Source organism: Tamandua tetradactyla, chromosome 13 (genome assembly GCF_023851605.1).
Source record: "Tamandua tetradactyla isolate mTamTet1 chromosome 13, mTamTet1.pri, whole genome shotgun sequence".
Lineage (NCBI taxonomy): Eukaryota > Metazoa > Chordata > Mammalia > Pilosa > Myrmecophagidae > Tamandua > Tamandua tetradactyla.
The window spans coordinates 15,831,385-15,847,291 of record NC_135339.1 but is presented as its reverse complement, the minus strand read 5'-3'; the positions used below and the strand labels follow the sequence as shown (position 1 = coordinate 15,847,291).

At 41.0% G+C, this 15,907-nt stretch overlaps 1 pseudogene; it reads left to right on the top strand.

Annotated features, from left to right (window-relative positions):
* Window positions 1–7,060: 7,060 nt before the first annotated feature.
* Window positions 7,061–13,777, top strand: LOC143653033 (electron transfer flavoprotein regulatory factor 1-like; annotated as a pseudogene).
* The last annotated feature ends 2,130 nt before the right edge of the window (window positions 13,778–15,907 follow it).

Here is a 15,907-nt window from a genome sequence, read left to right as displayed (position 1 = left end):
TTAGGGTTCATTCATTTACCAAATAAACATTGTGTCTAACATGGGCTGGCCCTTTTTTGAACACTTAGCCTCATTCAATGAACAAAGCAGACTGAAGTTTTACCCTCATGGACTCCATTCAAGTCAGGAAGTCAGACAATAACACCAGTCATCTTTTTTTATCGTGAAAAACAACATTTTTACAAAAAAAAAAACCCCAATAAATTTCAAAGCACACTGCAGCAATTAGTTATAGAACAGAATTAAGGGCTTGGAATGAATTTCAGTTCCCACAATTTTAGGTTTTCTTTCTTACTGCTTCAAGACACTGGTAACTAAAAGAAATATCAATGTAATGATTCAGCAGTCACACTCATTTGTTGAATCCTATCTCTGTTATAACTCAACTTTCTCCTTTAATCTCTCTCCCAATTTTTAGGAGTATTTAGGCTATGGCCATTCTAATTTTTTTCATATTGGAAAGGGCTGTCAATAATCTAGGGTAGAGGGATGGGAATAGTTGATGTTCTGGAGAGGCTGGCCTCTCTGGGTTTCAGGAATTATCTGGTCTAGGAATCTATCTAGTGGTTTTAGCATTCTGGAAAGTAATCATAATGCATGGAATACTTGTAGAATCCCAGATAAAGTCCTAGGTATTCTTGAGGGTCGGTGGGAATGGTTTTATTGGGGTTTGGCAAAGCATGAGAAATAGCAATATCTGCCTGAAGCTTACATAAGAGTAGCCTCCACAGTAGCCTCTCAACCCTATTTGAACTCTCTCAGCCACTGATACCTTATTTGTTACACTTCTTTTCATCCTTTTGGTCAGGAAGGCATTTCTGATCCGTGATGTCAGGACTGGGCTCATCCCTGAAAATCATATCTCATTTTGTCAGGTATTTCACCCCTGGAGGTCATGTTCTATATAGGGTGGAGGGTTATTATTTTACTTGCAGAGTTGGGCTTAGATAGAGAGAGAGAGAAGCCACATCTGAGAAAAAAAGAGGTCCTCTGGAAGTAACTCTTAGGATTAACTATAGATAGGCTTAGCTTCTCCAAACACTAGTTATCTTAGGCACATGGTACCTCCAGCAAGTCAGTTGTGACACACCATGGTCTCCCATAGGTATGGTCATAACTCCAGGGTAGTGATGGGCATGGTGAGTCCCACAAAATACAAAAGTGAGTGTACCATGGGAACGAGGGTTGGGTGTCCTCTTACTAGAGACCTGAAGAGGGAGTAGCTTGGATGTCAGGGAGGGACTGAGAAGACCACTGGGTCCCACACATCCTATGATCCACCTGTTGGGCTGAGTTCAGGGGGCTTTCCCATGCATCTTGAAAGAAGTCAAAAGGAGCTATTGGGTGTGTAGTCCTGGGTCTCTGACTTCAGTGGACCCTGGGGCTCACCCTACCACGACCCTATCCTGGCCCCAGTGCCCCCAAGCACCACATTGTACACACACAGAACAGGGACTTGTCAGCAGCCTACTCACAAATATGCCTTGGATTTCATACCTGTCTGGCAGGGAAGGCTGGACTGTGCCCCTGCCCTTTGGGAAGGCAGTGTCAGTGGGAAGAAGAGACACACACATTGCCTACAGAGAATGAGACAGCATGTCAGGGCATGAACTCTAGGTGGAGGAGCTATGAGGGGCCAAGCTGGGAAGAAAGATTGTTCCTTCACCAGGCAGATATTTATGAAGCTCCTCCTGGGTGTCAGAACCATGCAATGGATATAGCAGGTGCAAACCTTCCCTGCTTTCCTGGAGTTTATATCTCCTTGGGAAGGTCCTCGAGGGCAGTGTGAAAGGGAAGGCCAGTATCTAGTTTTAATGCCCATTTACCTACCCAAAAAACTCTGGACACATGGCTAGACAAGTACTCTGAAAATTTCCTACAACTACAAGACTTTCCCTGCTCCAAGCTGCTGGCATCCTATGTAAAAGTTCATTTGCCCAGCTCAGACTTGGAGCACCATGCTTTAATTCTACCTTCACAGATGAATTTTTGAGAGCCCACTGAGGCAGACCCAGAGGGTGAGAAGGACTGGGTTTGGGTGTATATGAAAATAAAGAGGGGAATGATCCTGGATCACACAGAGAGGAATGTTCAATGTTTGCCCTTCAGTCAGGAGCAAAGAGTAGCCTCAAACAACTCACGTGGTAGACTGCAGTTGGGGAAGTCTTTTCAAGTGTGTTGTTGAGCTGGAGCTTCCACCAAGATGCAGTGGGATCTTCTCTGTGTATGAAAGACACTTTGAGTCATTCATGTTGTTGAAACTACCTATTTTCCAGGTCCATTTTCAGCTTCAGACCTTCTCAAGTGCAACTTTTAGTGTAAGTTCTACAACCTGCTGCAGTTATAGGGGCAACTCCACAGCTTGAATCAGCTCCATAGACCTTCTGCTGCCACCAACAGAGGTAGCACCAGAGTGCACTCTGAAATTATAGACTGCTGCATCACCTGTTACAGCTCCAGTTCCAGAGCTGGAGGCTGCTCCAGCACCACCTATACTGCTCCCTATAGAGGTAGCACCAGAGCAGAACCAGGAGATAGAGTTTGCTGCATCACCTACTTGAGCACCAGCTCTGGAGCTGGAGGTTTTTCTAGCACCAATTATACTTTGGTCTCCAGAGATAGCAACACTGACCACCCTGGAGCTAAATCCATCTACTTCACCAACCAGAAAACATGCACAGGAGCTGGAGGCAGCTTCATCACTATCACTAGCACAAGTTCCAGAAATGGAGACACACATAAAATCATCAGGATGATCAGTTCAAGAGATGGAGGTAGGTCCAGTATCACCTCCTAGTCCACCTACACAAATAGCAACTCTGTCCACACTAGAGCTAGGAGCTTGCTACATTCATATCAGAAGCACCAGTTCTAGAGGTTGAAGTAGCTCCAGTTTCATCTCCAGTGCCATGTACAGAAATAGCACTAATAACCTCTTTGGAGGTAAAGCTTACTAAATCCCTAGAGGTAGCACATGCTCCCAACCTGGAGGCAGCCACTGCTTCATCAGTATCACCAGTTCCTTAGCTGGAGGTTGCTCCAGTACTGCCTCCAGTACAACCTATGTAGGTAACATCAGTGCCTTTTAACTGGCACATCAGGTAACATCTGGGGCTATAGCCTGCTTCTTCACCATCAGAAGCACTGGCTGTAAGGTAGGAGGGAGGTTTGCAACCTCCATCAGCACCACTGCAAGGGCTTGAGTCAGCACCAGGACCAGCCACACCACCAGAGTCTTTCTTCCCCTGAGACATCAGAGGGTAAGCTAAGTGAGGAAAAGGCCATCCTCTTGGCATTCCCTCCTGAGTTAGTAGCAAAACAGTTTACACTTATGGTTGTGGTAAGCAGCTGGGCTTGGCAGGACAGAGATAGGTGGATCTTTCTACCAAAATCTGCCACTACAGGCTGCCATTCTCTAATGCAGAATCTGATGCTCTTGCTCCAACTCATGGCTCCACACCCAACTTTGTCACTTGGGCAAGTTACTTAACCCCCAAGGCCTTTCTTTCCCCACCTGGAGAGTAGATATCAGACACTAACCACAGTTAGAAAACACAGTGACTGTGAAGATTAAATGAGGGCAAACACTCCATGAGTCAGGGAAACAACGTGGGGTTCTGCCAGTTACTGAGTATGTCTATTCCAATTATGCATTCTCTAATTGGGGAAATGACTGCAGAATGGGTCTGGGTATCCACTGGACCCACTGTGAGACAGATCTGAGCTAAAAGTCCATCAATCACCTGCTCTCCATATGTTCTTATTCTGACTGATGGACCAGAGGGATGTTTTTTGTCTCCTGGAATTGTGTCACTTCTGAGCCAGTGTCTAGTAATCCATGAAATATCTGATCATTTCCATTACCCCAATGCACAGTTAACCTCATAAAAGGCCATAGGTCTCCTTGAGGAAGACTGGGAGGAATATTAACCCTATAAATTTTTGGCATTGTAACAAAGTCTTTCCCCAAAAGGGGATCTGGCCCTTCCCTCATTCAAGGGGCTGTGGGTCAGTGAACTGTCTCAAGGCTGTCAATTGTTTAAGAGCTGTAGCTCTATTTTTGTAATTTAAGTTAGACTTTTGTTCACTTCACCTATAACTCATCTTCTTATAGACATTAAACAAGAATTTAGTAGACTGCATAGCTATGCCATGCTTGTCTTTGGTGATTAAATGCTGCCACGTGACTTCTGTCAATTCAGGACTGAACATTCCCATTGTGTTTAAGGATTTTAGCTTAGTAATATGAGGTCCCACAGTAATAGCTTTCCTACGGAGAAGGTGACTACAGAGCTCTTCAGGGATGGTGGGGCTAGTTTCACAAATTTTTTCATCACCTTCTTGGTGAAAGGTGTGTCTGCTGGACATTTCCTGGGGTATGTGAGCAGGTCTTCCATGATAAATCCACTCTAACATTCCAATCTCTCTAAGCCTTCAGTTCTCCTCATCTACACTATACTAGGGTAATTCTGTCATTTCAACTTCAGATAATTTCAGCCACCTTTCTTTTTTTTCGTATAAAAAGATTTACTAAAGTCTGTGGATGGGAAGACCACCTGGCTCCCTAGTGTTGTCTGTTACCCTCAGGTGCAAAAGCTTGTAGTGGTCCCACTTTTTAAATGAACATTTCCATGACCCACAGTTTCTAGATAAGGAAAAGGATGCAGCATTAAGCTTTGTTCTGAGGATGAGTCTTTGATACAGAATTCCTGAAGGTATAAGTAGGGACTATAAGTCAGCCAGGTGTGCCACACTATGGCTGCTTTGACTTTGGTTTGTTGTTTCTGTTGCCATCAAGAGTGGTGGGAGGAGGAATCTTTCCATGCTATAGCAGAATTTGAAAATGATGAACTTGGATATCTAGCTGAGAAAATTTCCAAACTAAATGTGGAAAACGCAGCCTGGTTTCCACTTGGAGCTGATAGTAAAATTCAAGAGGAAAGAGATAGACTGAGAACTGAACTCTTGGGTATAAAGAGACCAGAAACTGACAGTTTGGAAAATTCTAAGGTTTGGAAGAATGAGACTCCATAGCATAAAGCCCCATATGAGGTGTGGTAGTTAGATTCAGTTGTCAACTTGGACAGGTGAAGGTCCCTAGTTCTGTTGCTGTGGACATGAGCCAATGGTATGTGAACCTCATCTGTTGCTGATTACATCTGCAGTCGGCTAGGAGGCGTGCCTGCTGCAATGGATGACATTTGACTTAATTGGCTGGTGCTTGAATGAGAGAGCTCAATGTAGCACAGCCCAAGCAGCTCAGCATACCTTATCTCAGCACTCGCAGCTCAGCCCAGGTCTTTGGAAATGCAGAAAGGAATCACCCTGGGGAAATCTCTTCACCCAGAGGCCTGAAGAGAAGGCCATCAGAGACCACCCTGTGCCTTCCCACATAGGAAAGAACCTCAGTGGAAAGTTAGCTGCCTTTCCTCTGAAGAACTAACAAAATAAATCCCCTTTTATTAAAAGTCAATCTGTCTGGTGTGTGGCATTCCGGCAGCTACCAAACTAGAACATGAGAATTTAACCAAATATGGGACCAGTTACCCATTTCAGCACAAGCTGGGATTAGAGTTGGTGTTATCCAGAAAGCATTTGTGGAAAGTCCTATTGTCTAATGGTTGTGATCCCTGTGTGCTGCAAGGAAAACCAAGAAGTTTGTTGTGAGATCTTTATGAAAGAAATTATGGCCATTCTGTATGGAAAGAGACAGAAAGTGAGAAATGACTTTAAAGGCAGGACCATGGAAGCTATGGTCTGGAGCCAAGAAATTTTGGTCCAGGAGGGTGGACCTGTCCATCTACATGGAAAGGAACCCATGTGGACAGTAATTACCTCACATTTCTGATTGCCTGCTGGCAGAACATACAATGTGGAGCTTCAGAATCAGCCTGAGACAGAAAGAATAGTGGTAGTTTGCAACATTCTTCTTCTGGATAACACTGAACATGCTTTCAAAGTTAATACCTTCACCTGATTGAATGAAATGTCTCTCATTGTTGAAGACCATCTCCTCAGTTGATTTGAGATAATCAGCCATAGATACAACTTATTGCTGATTTAATCCGGGAAATAGCCTCACACTAACAAATCAGGCCAATGCTTGCTTGACCAAACAACTGGACACTATAATCTGGCCAAGTTTACAAAAGAAACTTAATCATTACAGCAGTCCTATCATTTGCATGGCTTCATTTCTCCCCCTTTTAATGAAGGGATTAACTGAGGATAAGGACTTGGTCACATAGCTGAAGCACAAACAGAGCTGAAGCACAAACAGAGGCAAGTTCTGCTATATATAGTCTTCAAGCATCTTGACTTGACTGAGTGAGACTATTTTGGTTTACAGTTGGTTGATAATTCCACAGACAATCCACTGCCTACCTAAAGAAAGAGTGCCATCTTTATCCTAGTGTCTAATTCAAAATTATGGGATAAGACTTTTTGAAAGGTTGGCTTAAATCAAGAATCTACTCCTGATCTAATCCACTATGTCCATGATACCTTTAACTTTCATGGTGTCTCCTTCAACAACAATGGAAAGAGGAAGTGAGGGGGGTTGCAGTTTCCAAAAAAAGGAGGAATACATCGACCAGAAAGAGTCATCCTTCTTATGTATGTCAGTGGTATGCTATTTCCTTATCCCCTAAGCTTGCTCTTCTCAAACTTGCACTTGCATCTGAACCACCTGGAAGGCTTGTTAATATACATATTTCTGGGCCCTGTGCCTAGCGTTCTTGATTCAGAAAGTCTGGGGTGGAGTTTAAGAATATATGTCATGACCATACTTTGCGTTTGACCACCCAAGGAGCTGAAGTGGTTGGAGCCTTTTACAATTGTGGCAATGACTGCCAGAAAGTTCAGAAGAGAAACTGCACTGGATGTGTTAGATTCCAAGACTGAACTGTATTCTAGGGTCACTATGGTATGAGAGATTATACCAGTGAGCTTGGTTCTCCTCTGGTACACCTCTCACAAATGGCTACAATGCAGTTATTTGCAAAAATTTTCCCTTTTCATCAGGTATGTCATATGTAAAATTGGATACTTTCCACAATAAATGAAAATGGCCAGTTCTTTAAGAGGAAAAGTATTGAATGTAAAAATCTGCTGTATCTTGGAAGAGACTATCTGAAAGAGCATATTATCTTTAAAAAGTGTTTGAAGAATGTTTTCCTTAAAAATGAAGACATGGGACTTCCTGGAAGATGGCGACTTAGTAAGACGTGCGGATCTTAGTTTCTTCTCCAGGACACCTACTAGGGGAGTAGAAACGATACAGAAAGCACCCAAAGCCACAACAGAGATAAAAAAGACAGCGTACCCCATCCTGGAATGGCTGGCTGGCTGAGAGAAGCAGCTCGGGTGAGATCGCCGAGGCGCGCGGGCCTTACCGGGCAGGGTGGCAAGCGGCCGGAGTTACTCCCTTCCCCCTTCCCGGGCCGGCTGGGAGAATTGGAGAGGCGGTCCCCTGAAACCAAGGCGGCTGGCGCCCACACCACGCGCAGCCCCCGGACCAACTGAGAGAATTGGATCGGAAACCCCCAGGCCGCGGAAAACGGTGACGGATGGGGGAGGCCCCTTCCAAACCCGTGACTCCCGGGGAACGTGCACTCTCTCGGGCGGGCCGCTGCCGCTGGCGCCCTCCCGCCACGCTTGTTGCCCAGGGCCGACTAGGAAATTCGGACGGGCTCTTTCCCTGGCTGCGGCGACCAGCAACCCTCCCTGCGTTCGGACCGCGGGCCGGCTCAAGCCGCTTCGGCTAGCGAACCCCCAGGACGGCGAGAGTTTTCCAAAGTTTAAGGTCCCACAGCACCTTTTACTGGTGGGACCCGCAGACAAACGTGTGCCACGAGCGCCACCTACTGGGCAGGATAAGAAAAACAGAACCCAGAGATTTCACAGAAAAATCTTCCAAACTTTTGGATCCAATACCGAGGGAAATCTGTCTAAATGCACAGACGCCAACAGAAGATAACGGATCACGCTCAAATAATTGAAAATATGGCCCAGTCAAAGGAACAAACCAATAGTTCAAATGAGATACAGGAGCTGAGACAACTAATGCTAAATATACGAACAGAAATGGAAAACCTCTTCAAAAACGAAATCGATAAATTGAGGGAGGACATGAAGAAGACATGGGCTGAACATAAAGAAGAAATAGAAAAACTGAAAAAGCAAATCACAGAACTTATGGAAGTGAAGGACAAAGTAGAAAAGATAGAAAAAACAATGGATACCTACAATGATAGATTCAAAGAGATAGAAGATAGAATTAGTGATTTGGAGGATGGAACATCTGAATTCCAAAAAGAAACAGAAACTATCGAGAAAAGAATGGAAAAATTTGAACAGGGTATCAGGGAACTCAAGGACAATATGAACCGCACAAATATACGTGTTGTGGGTGTCCCAGAAGGAGAAGAGAAGGGAAAAGGAGGAGAAAAACTAATGGAAAAAATTTTCACTGAAAATTTCCCAACTCTTATGAAAGACCTAAAATTACAGATCCAAGAAGTGCAGCGCACCCCAAAGAGATTAGACCCAAATAGGCATTCTCCAAGACACCTACTAGTTAGAATGTCAGAGGTCAAAGAGAAAGAGAGGATCTTGAAAGCAGCAAGAGAAAAACAATCCATCACATACAAGGGAAACCCAACAAGACTATGTGTAGATTTCTCAGCAGAAACCATGGAGGCTAGAAGACAGTGGGATGATATATTTAAATTACTAAAAGAGAAAAACTGCCAACCAAGACTTCTATATCCAGCAAAATTGTCCTTCAAAAATGAAGGAGAAATTAAAACATTCTCAGACAAAAAGTCACTGAGAGAATTTGTGACCAAGAGACCAGCTCTGCAAGAAATACTAAAGGGAGCACTAGAGTCAGAACCAAAAAGACAGAAGAGAGAGGTATGGAGAAGAGTGTAGAAAGAAGGAAAGTCAGATATGATATATATATAATACAAAAGGCAAAATGGCAGAGGAAAATATTATCCAAACAGTAATAACACTAAATGTTAATGGACTGAATTCCCCAATCAAAAGACATAGACTGGCAGAATGGATTAAAAAACAGGATCCTTCTATATGCTGTCTACAGGAAACACATCTTAGACCCAAAGATAAACATAGGTTGAAAGTGAAAGGTTGGGAAAAGATATTTCATGCAAATAACAACCAGAAAATAGCAGGAGTGGCTATACTAATATCCAACAAGTTAGACTTCAAATGTAAAACAGTTAAAAGAGACAAAGAAGGACACTATATACTAATAAAAGGAACAATTAAACAAGAAGACATAACAATCATAAATATTTACGCACCGAACCAGAATGCCCCAAAATACGTGAGGAATACACTGCAAACACTGAAAAGGGAAATAGACACAAATACCATAATAGTTGGAGACTTCAATTCCCCACTCTCATCAATGGACAGAACATCTAGACAGAGGATCAATAAAGAAATAGAGAATCTGAATATTACTATAAGTGAGCTAGACTTAACAGACATTTATAGGACATTACATCCCACAACAGCAGGATACACCTTTTTCTCAAGTGCTCATGGATCATTCTCAAAGATAGACCATATGCTGGGTCACAAAGCAAGTCTTAACAAATTTAAAAAGATTGAAATCACACACAACACTTTCTCGGATCATAAAGGAATGAAGTTGGAAATCAATAATAGGCAGAATGCCAGAAAATTCACAAATACCTGGAGGCTCAACAACACACTCTTAAACAACGAGTGGGTCAAGGAAGAAATTGCAAGAGAAATTAGTAAATACCTCGAGGCAAATGAAAATGAAAACACAACATATCAAAACTTATGGGATGCAGCAAAGGCAGTGCTAAGAGGGAAATTTATTGCCCTAAATGCCTATATCAGAAAAGAAGAAAAGGCAAAAATGCAGGAATTAACTGTTCAATTGGAAGAACTGGAGAAAGAACGGCAAGCTAATCCCAAAGCAAGCAAAAGGAAAGAAATAACAAAGATCAGAGCAGAAATAAATGAAATTGAAAATATGAAAACAGTAGAGAAAATCAATAAGACCAGAAGTTGGTTCTATGAGAAAATCAATAAGATTGATGGGCCCCTATCAAGATTGACAAAAAGAAGAAGAGAGAGGATGCAAATAAATAAGATCAGAAATGGAAGAGGAGACATAACTACTGACCTCACAGAAATAAAGGAGGTAATAACAGGATACTATGAACAACTTTACGCTAATAAATACAACAATTTAGAGGAAATGGACGGGTTCCTGGAAAGACATGAACAACCAACTTTGACTCAAGAAGACATAGATGACCTCAACAAACCAATCACAAGTAAAGAAATTGAATTAGTCATTCAAAAGCTTCCTAAAAAGAAAAGTCCAGGACCAGATGGCTTCACATGTGAATTCTACCAAACGTTCCAGAAAGAATTAGTACCAATTCTCTTCAAACTCTTCAAAAAAATCGAAGTGGAGGGAAAACTACCTAATTCATTCTATGAAGCCAACATCACCCTCATACCAAAACCAGGCAAAGATATTACAAAAAAAGAAAACTACAGACCAATCTCTCTAATGAATACAGATGCAAAAATCCTCAATAAAATTCTAGCAAATCGTATCCAACAACACATTAAAAGAATTATACATCATGACCAAGTAGGATTCATCCCAGGTATGCAAGGATGGTTCAACATAAGAAAATCAATTAATGTAATACACCATATCAACAAATCAAAGCAGAAAAATCACATGATCATCTCAATTGATGCAGAGAAGGCATTTGACAAGATTCAACATCCTTTCCTGTTGAAAACACTTCAAAAGATAGGAATACAAGGGAACTTCCTTAAAATGATAGAGGGAATATATGAAAAACCCACAGCTAATATCATCCTCAATGGGGAAAAATTGAAAACTTTCCCCCTAAGATCAGGAACAAGACAAGGATGTCCACTATCACCACTATTATTCAACATTGTGTTGGAGGTTCTAGCCAGAGCAATTAGACAAGAAAAAGAAATACAAGGCGTCAAAATTGGAAAGGAAGAAGTAAAACTATCACTGTTTGCAGACGATATGATACTATACGTTGAACACCCGGAAAAATCCACAACAAAACTACTAGAGCTAATAAATGAGTACAGCAAAGTAGCAGGTTACAAGATCAACATTCAAAAATGTGTAGCATTTCTATACACTAGTATTGAACAAGCTGAGGGGGAAATCAAGAAACGAATCCCATTTACAATTGCAACTAAAAGAATAAAATACCTAGGAATAAATTTAACTAAAGAGACAAAAAACCTATATAAAGAAAACTACAAAAAACTGCTAAAAGAAATCACAGAAGACCTAAATAGATGGAAGGGCATACCGTGTTCATGGATTGGAAGACTAAATATAGTTAAGATGTCAATCCTACCTAAATTGGTCTACAGATTCAATGCAATACCAATCAAAATCCCAACAACTTATTTTTCAGAAATAGAAAAACCAATAAGCAAATTTATCTGGAAGGGCAGGGTGCCCCGAATTGCTAAAAACATCTTGAGGAAAAAAAACGAAGCTGGAGGTCTCACGCTGCCTGACTTTAAAGCATATTATGAAGCCACAGTGGTCAAAACAGCATGGTATTGGCATAAAGATAGATATATCGACCAATGGAATCAAATAGAGTGCGTAGATATAGACCCTCTCATCTATGGACATTTGATCTTTGATAAGGCAGTCAAGCCAACTCACCTGGGACAGAGCAGTCTCTTCAATAAATGGTGCCTAGAGAACTGGATATCCATATGCAAAAGAATGAAAGAAGACCCATCTCTCACACCCTATACAAAAGTTAACTCAAAATGGATCAAAGATCTAAACATTAGGTCTAAGACCATAAAACAGTTAGAGGAAAATGTTGGGAGATATCTTATGGATCTTACAATTGGAGGCGGTTTTATGGACCTTAAACCTAAAGCAAGAGCACTGAAGAAGGAAATAAATAAATGGGAACTCCTCAAAATTAAACACTTTTGTGCATCAAAGAACTTCATCAAGAAAGTAGAAAGACAGCCTTCACAATGGGAGACAATATTTGGAAATGATATATCAGATAAAGGTCTAGTATCCAGAATTTATAAAGAGATTGTTCATCTCAACAACAAAAAGACAGCCAACCCAATTACAAAATGGGCAAAAGACTTGAACAGACACCTCTCAGAAGAGGAAATACGGATGGCCAAGGGGCACATGAAGAGATGCTCAATGTCCCTGGCCATTAGAGAAATGCAAATCAAAACCACAATGAGATTTCATCTCACACCCACCAGAATGGCCATTATCAACAAAACAGATAATGACAAGTGCTGGAGAGGATGTGGAGAAAGAGGCACACTTATCCACTGTTGGTGGGAATGTCAAAGGGTGCAACCACTGTGGAAGGCAGTTTGGCGGTTCCTCAAAAAGCTGAATATAGAATTGCCATACGACCCAGCAATACCATTGCTAGGTATCTACTCAAAGGACTTAAGGGCAAAGACACAAACGGACATTTGCACACCAATGTTTATAGCAGCATTATTTACAATTGCAAAGAGATGGAAACAGCCAAAATCTCCATCAACAGAAGAGTGGCTAAACAAACTGTGGTATATACATACGATGGAATATTATGCAGCTTTAAGACAAGATAAACTTATGAACCATGTAATAACATGGATGGACCTAGAGAATATTATGCTGAGTGAATCCAGCCAAAAACTAAAGGACAAATACTGTATGGTCCCACTGATGTGAACGGACATTCGAGAATAAACTTGAAATATGTCATTGGTAACAGAGTTCAGCAGGAGTTAGAAACAGGGTATGACAATGGGTAATTGAAGCTGAAGGGATACAGACTGTGCAACAGGACTAGATACAAAAACTCAAAAATGGACAGCACAATAATACCTAATTGTAAAGTAATCATGTTAAAACACTGAATGAAGCTGCATCTGAGCTATAGGTTTTTGTTTTGTTTTATTTTGTTTTGATTTGATTTTACTATTATTACTTTTATTTTTTTCTCTATATTAACATTCTATATCTTTTTCGGTTATGTTGCTAGTTCTTCTAAACCAATGCAAATGTACTAAGAAAGGATGATCATGCATCTATGTGATGATGTTAAGAATTAATGATTGCATATGTAGAATGGTATGATCTCTAAATGTTGGGTTAATTTCTTTTTTCCGTTAATTAAAAAAAAAAAAAAGAGAAGGGATAATTGGAGCTGAAGGGATACAGACTGTACAACGGGACTGGATATAAAAACTCAGAAATGGACAGCACAATACTACCCAATTGTAATGCAATTATGTTAAAACACTGAATGAAGCTGCATGTGAGGTATAGGTTTTTTGTTTTTGTTTTTTTTATTTTTTTTTCTTTCTATTATTGTTTTAATTCTTACTCTGTTGTCTTTTTATTTCTTTTTCTAAATCGATGCAAATGTACTAAGAAGTGATGAATATGCAACTATGTGATGTTATTAAGAATTACTGATTGTACATGTAGATTGGAATGATTTCTAATTGTTTTGTTAATTCTTTTTTTAATTAATAAAAAAAAAGATCAAAAAAAAAAAAATGAAGACATGGAGGACCCAGAGAAGATCAAAGAACTTATTGCACAGTGTGAATTTATAATTAAAAATCTAGAAGCCTTATACTTTCTTTGAAATACTGAGATATGAAACAATGCTATTACTCAGATGTCAACAAAACTAGCTGATTATTACTATTATTTGGCTGAAAATGAGTGCCGGCTGTTTATGTATACCAAATATTATAAAATAATTCTGATTTAAAATTGGCAAAGTATACATGTGTAAAAAAACACCTGAGCTGCCTTACTAAATTAAAATTTATTCATATGAAAAAAGAGTAAATACTGTTTAGGTGGCTAGTGCTCAATGGGAATGGAGGCCTTTCAGGAGACCTCCTCAAGAGGCGTAAGCCAGGCCTGCCCTCTACTGGTTTCAGTAGTCTTGTTCTGATTAGTCTTGGATTTGGGGGTGGTGGTCTGGGTTCTAGAAAGCCTATTTCAGTCCTGTGTTCTTGACAAGTTGAAGAAGCAGGGATAGGTGGCAAGGAAAAGGCCCTTAACAGTTTCATTGTGAGGTTGGCAGTTATGGAATCAGGGCCACTTTTGAAACAATGGTCATTCATTTTAATCTGTGCCCTGCAGAAACTTTCTGTTGGGCACATATCATTCAGGAAGGTCATTGGTCCTGAAGATGTATGGGGGTGATTCAGGTTACTGTCTCTGACCTGCTTTCATTGGGGCACTTAAGGCTGGAGGTGCCCTGTGGTCCAATAGGAGCACAGATGACCACCCCAGGCCTCTGATTCACTCACCAGTGCTGCAGATCCCTGACAGAGTCATTGTTTTTAAGCTGTGGATACCTCAACCAACTTTCATTTTCGTCTCAGGAAGAGGACATCCCCCACAAAGGCCAAGATCAAGAACAGAAATATCTCAACCTTTCTTCAGAGAAAGCAGAAGATACCCAAGTTCCATAAGGGAAATTCTAATTGACTCTGGTACCCTCTACTCTGTGACAGACTGACCTGGACTCCCTTGGACCACTTGCTGCTTTGGGGGATCTCTGAATTTTTTTCCTCTGGCTGGTGGATGCCTACCTGTGACGTTCCCAGGGTTCCTTGCCCTGTCTCCTCCCACACTGGCCTTTCTCAAAATGCACCAAAGATTTTACCATCAGGGTCTGTCAAGAGTGAGGGAATCTTCACTCACCCCTGTGCCAGGCCCCACCCCCACCCCCAAAGTGGATGGTGGGTTTACTAATCCCAAACTTCACCCAGTGAATGAGAAGTTCCCACTGATATTGAATTTCATGCCATCTTTGCAAGGGCTGCATGCCGGTACTTATTGGGCTTCATGAGACTATGGAAACATGGTTAGTGGGAGGGAGGATTTGGGTGATATTGGAAGGTAATTTTATTTGGGACAAATGGCTATATATATATGTATGTATGTATGTATCATTTGGGAGGGGTAATATTTATTTATTGTAAATACAAAAAAATGCTAGATTTCAATATTATATTAAAGTTCTGTTTCTTTGACAGCCTCAGAGTTGATGTTAGTTCTTTCATTTACAGGGTTAATTTAAATAAGATGCATGCTATCATTGCTCATTCAAACAAGAAACAATGCAGAGTTAGTTTATTTTATATGGGACAAAGGCAAAGAGCCAGTCACATTTCTCTGCCTTGCTGAAGGAAACAGAAATCCCCCTTTCATAGAGTATATGTGCATTCCAGTATCAATAAATCTAGCAAGGAGTTGAGACAAACCATAAGGACTCTCATGATTTAAAAGTTAAAAGTGCTTCCATTCACAAGGAGTATTTCCTGAGCCACAACAGGACAGTGGTGATTCTTCACAGCTTTAGGGAAAGAAGGAACATTTTCAGCTTCTCTTACTGAAGTTTCTTTGGACCACTAATTAAGAATGTGCAACTTCCACGGGCAAACTTCGGAACTCCAACACTAAGTGGGGAAAATTTAGAACATATGTAAAATGTAGAAAGGAACAGGGCAGAGGAAAATCATTACCAAAAGGATCAACAGCAGAGTGGACTTTGCATCTCAATCTCCTCTCCCTCAATCTCAATCTCAATTTGATCCTTTGGGATCCTTATCCCTGACACCAGAATTCCTTTTCCTTAAGAGGAAATGGTGAGGATTTGAGATGTAGGTTTTAAGATTTCAGCTGGGCCTCATTTAATAAATATCACTGTTCCTTATAAACTAGTGCTTCCCACACTCCTGCCAGTCCTTGTACAATTTCACAGTGCAGTAAACCCAGCAGACCCCCGGCCTCTGTGTTGGGTATCCA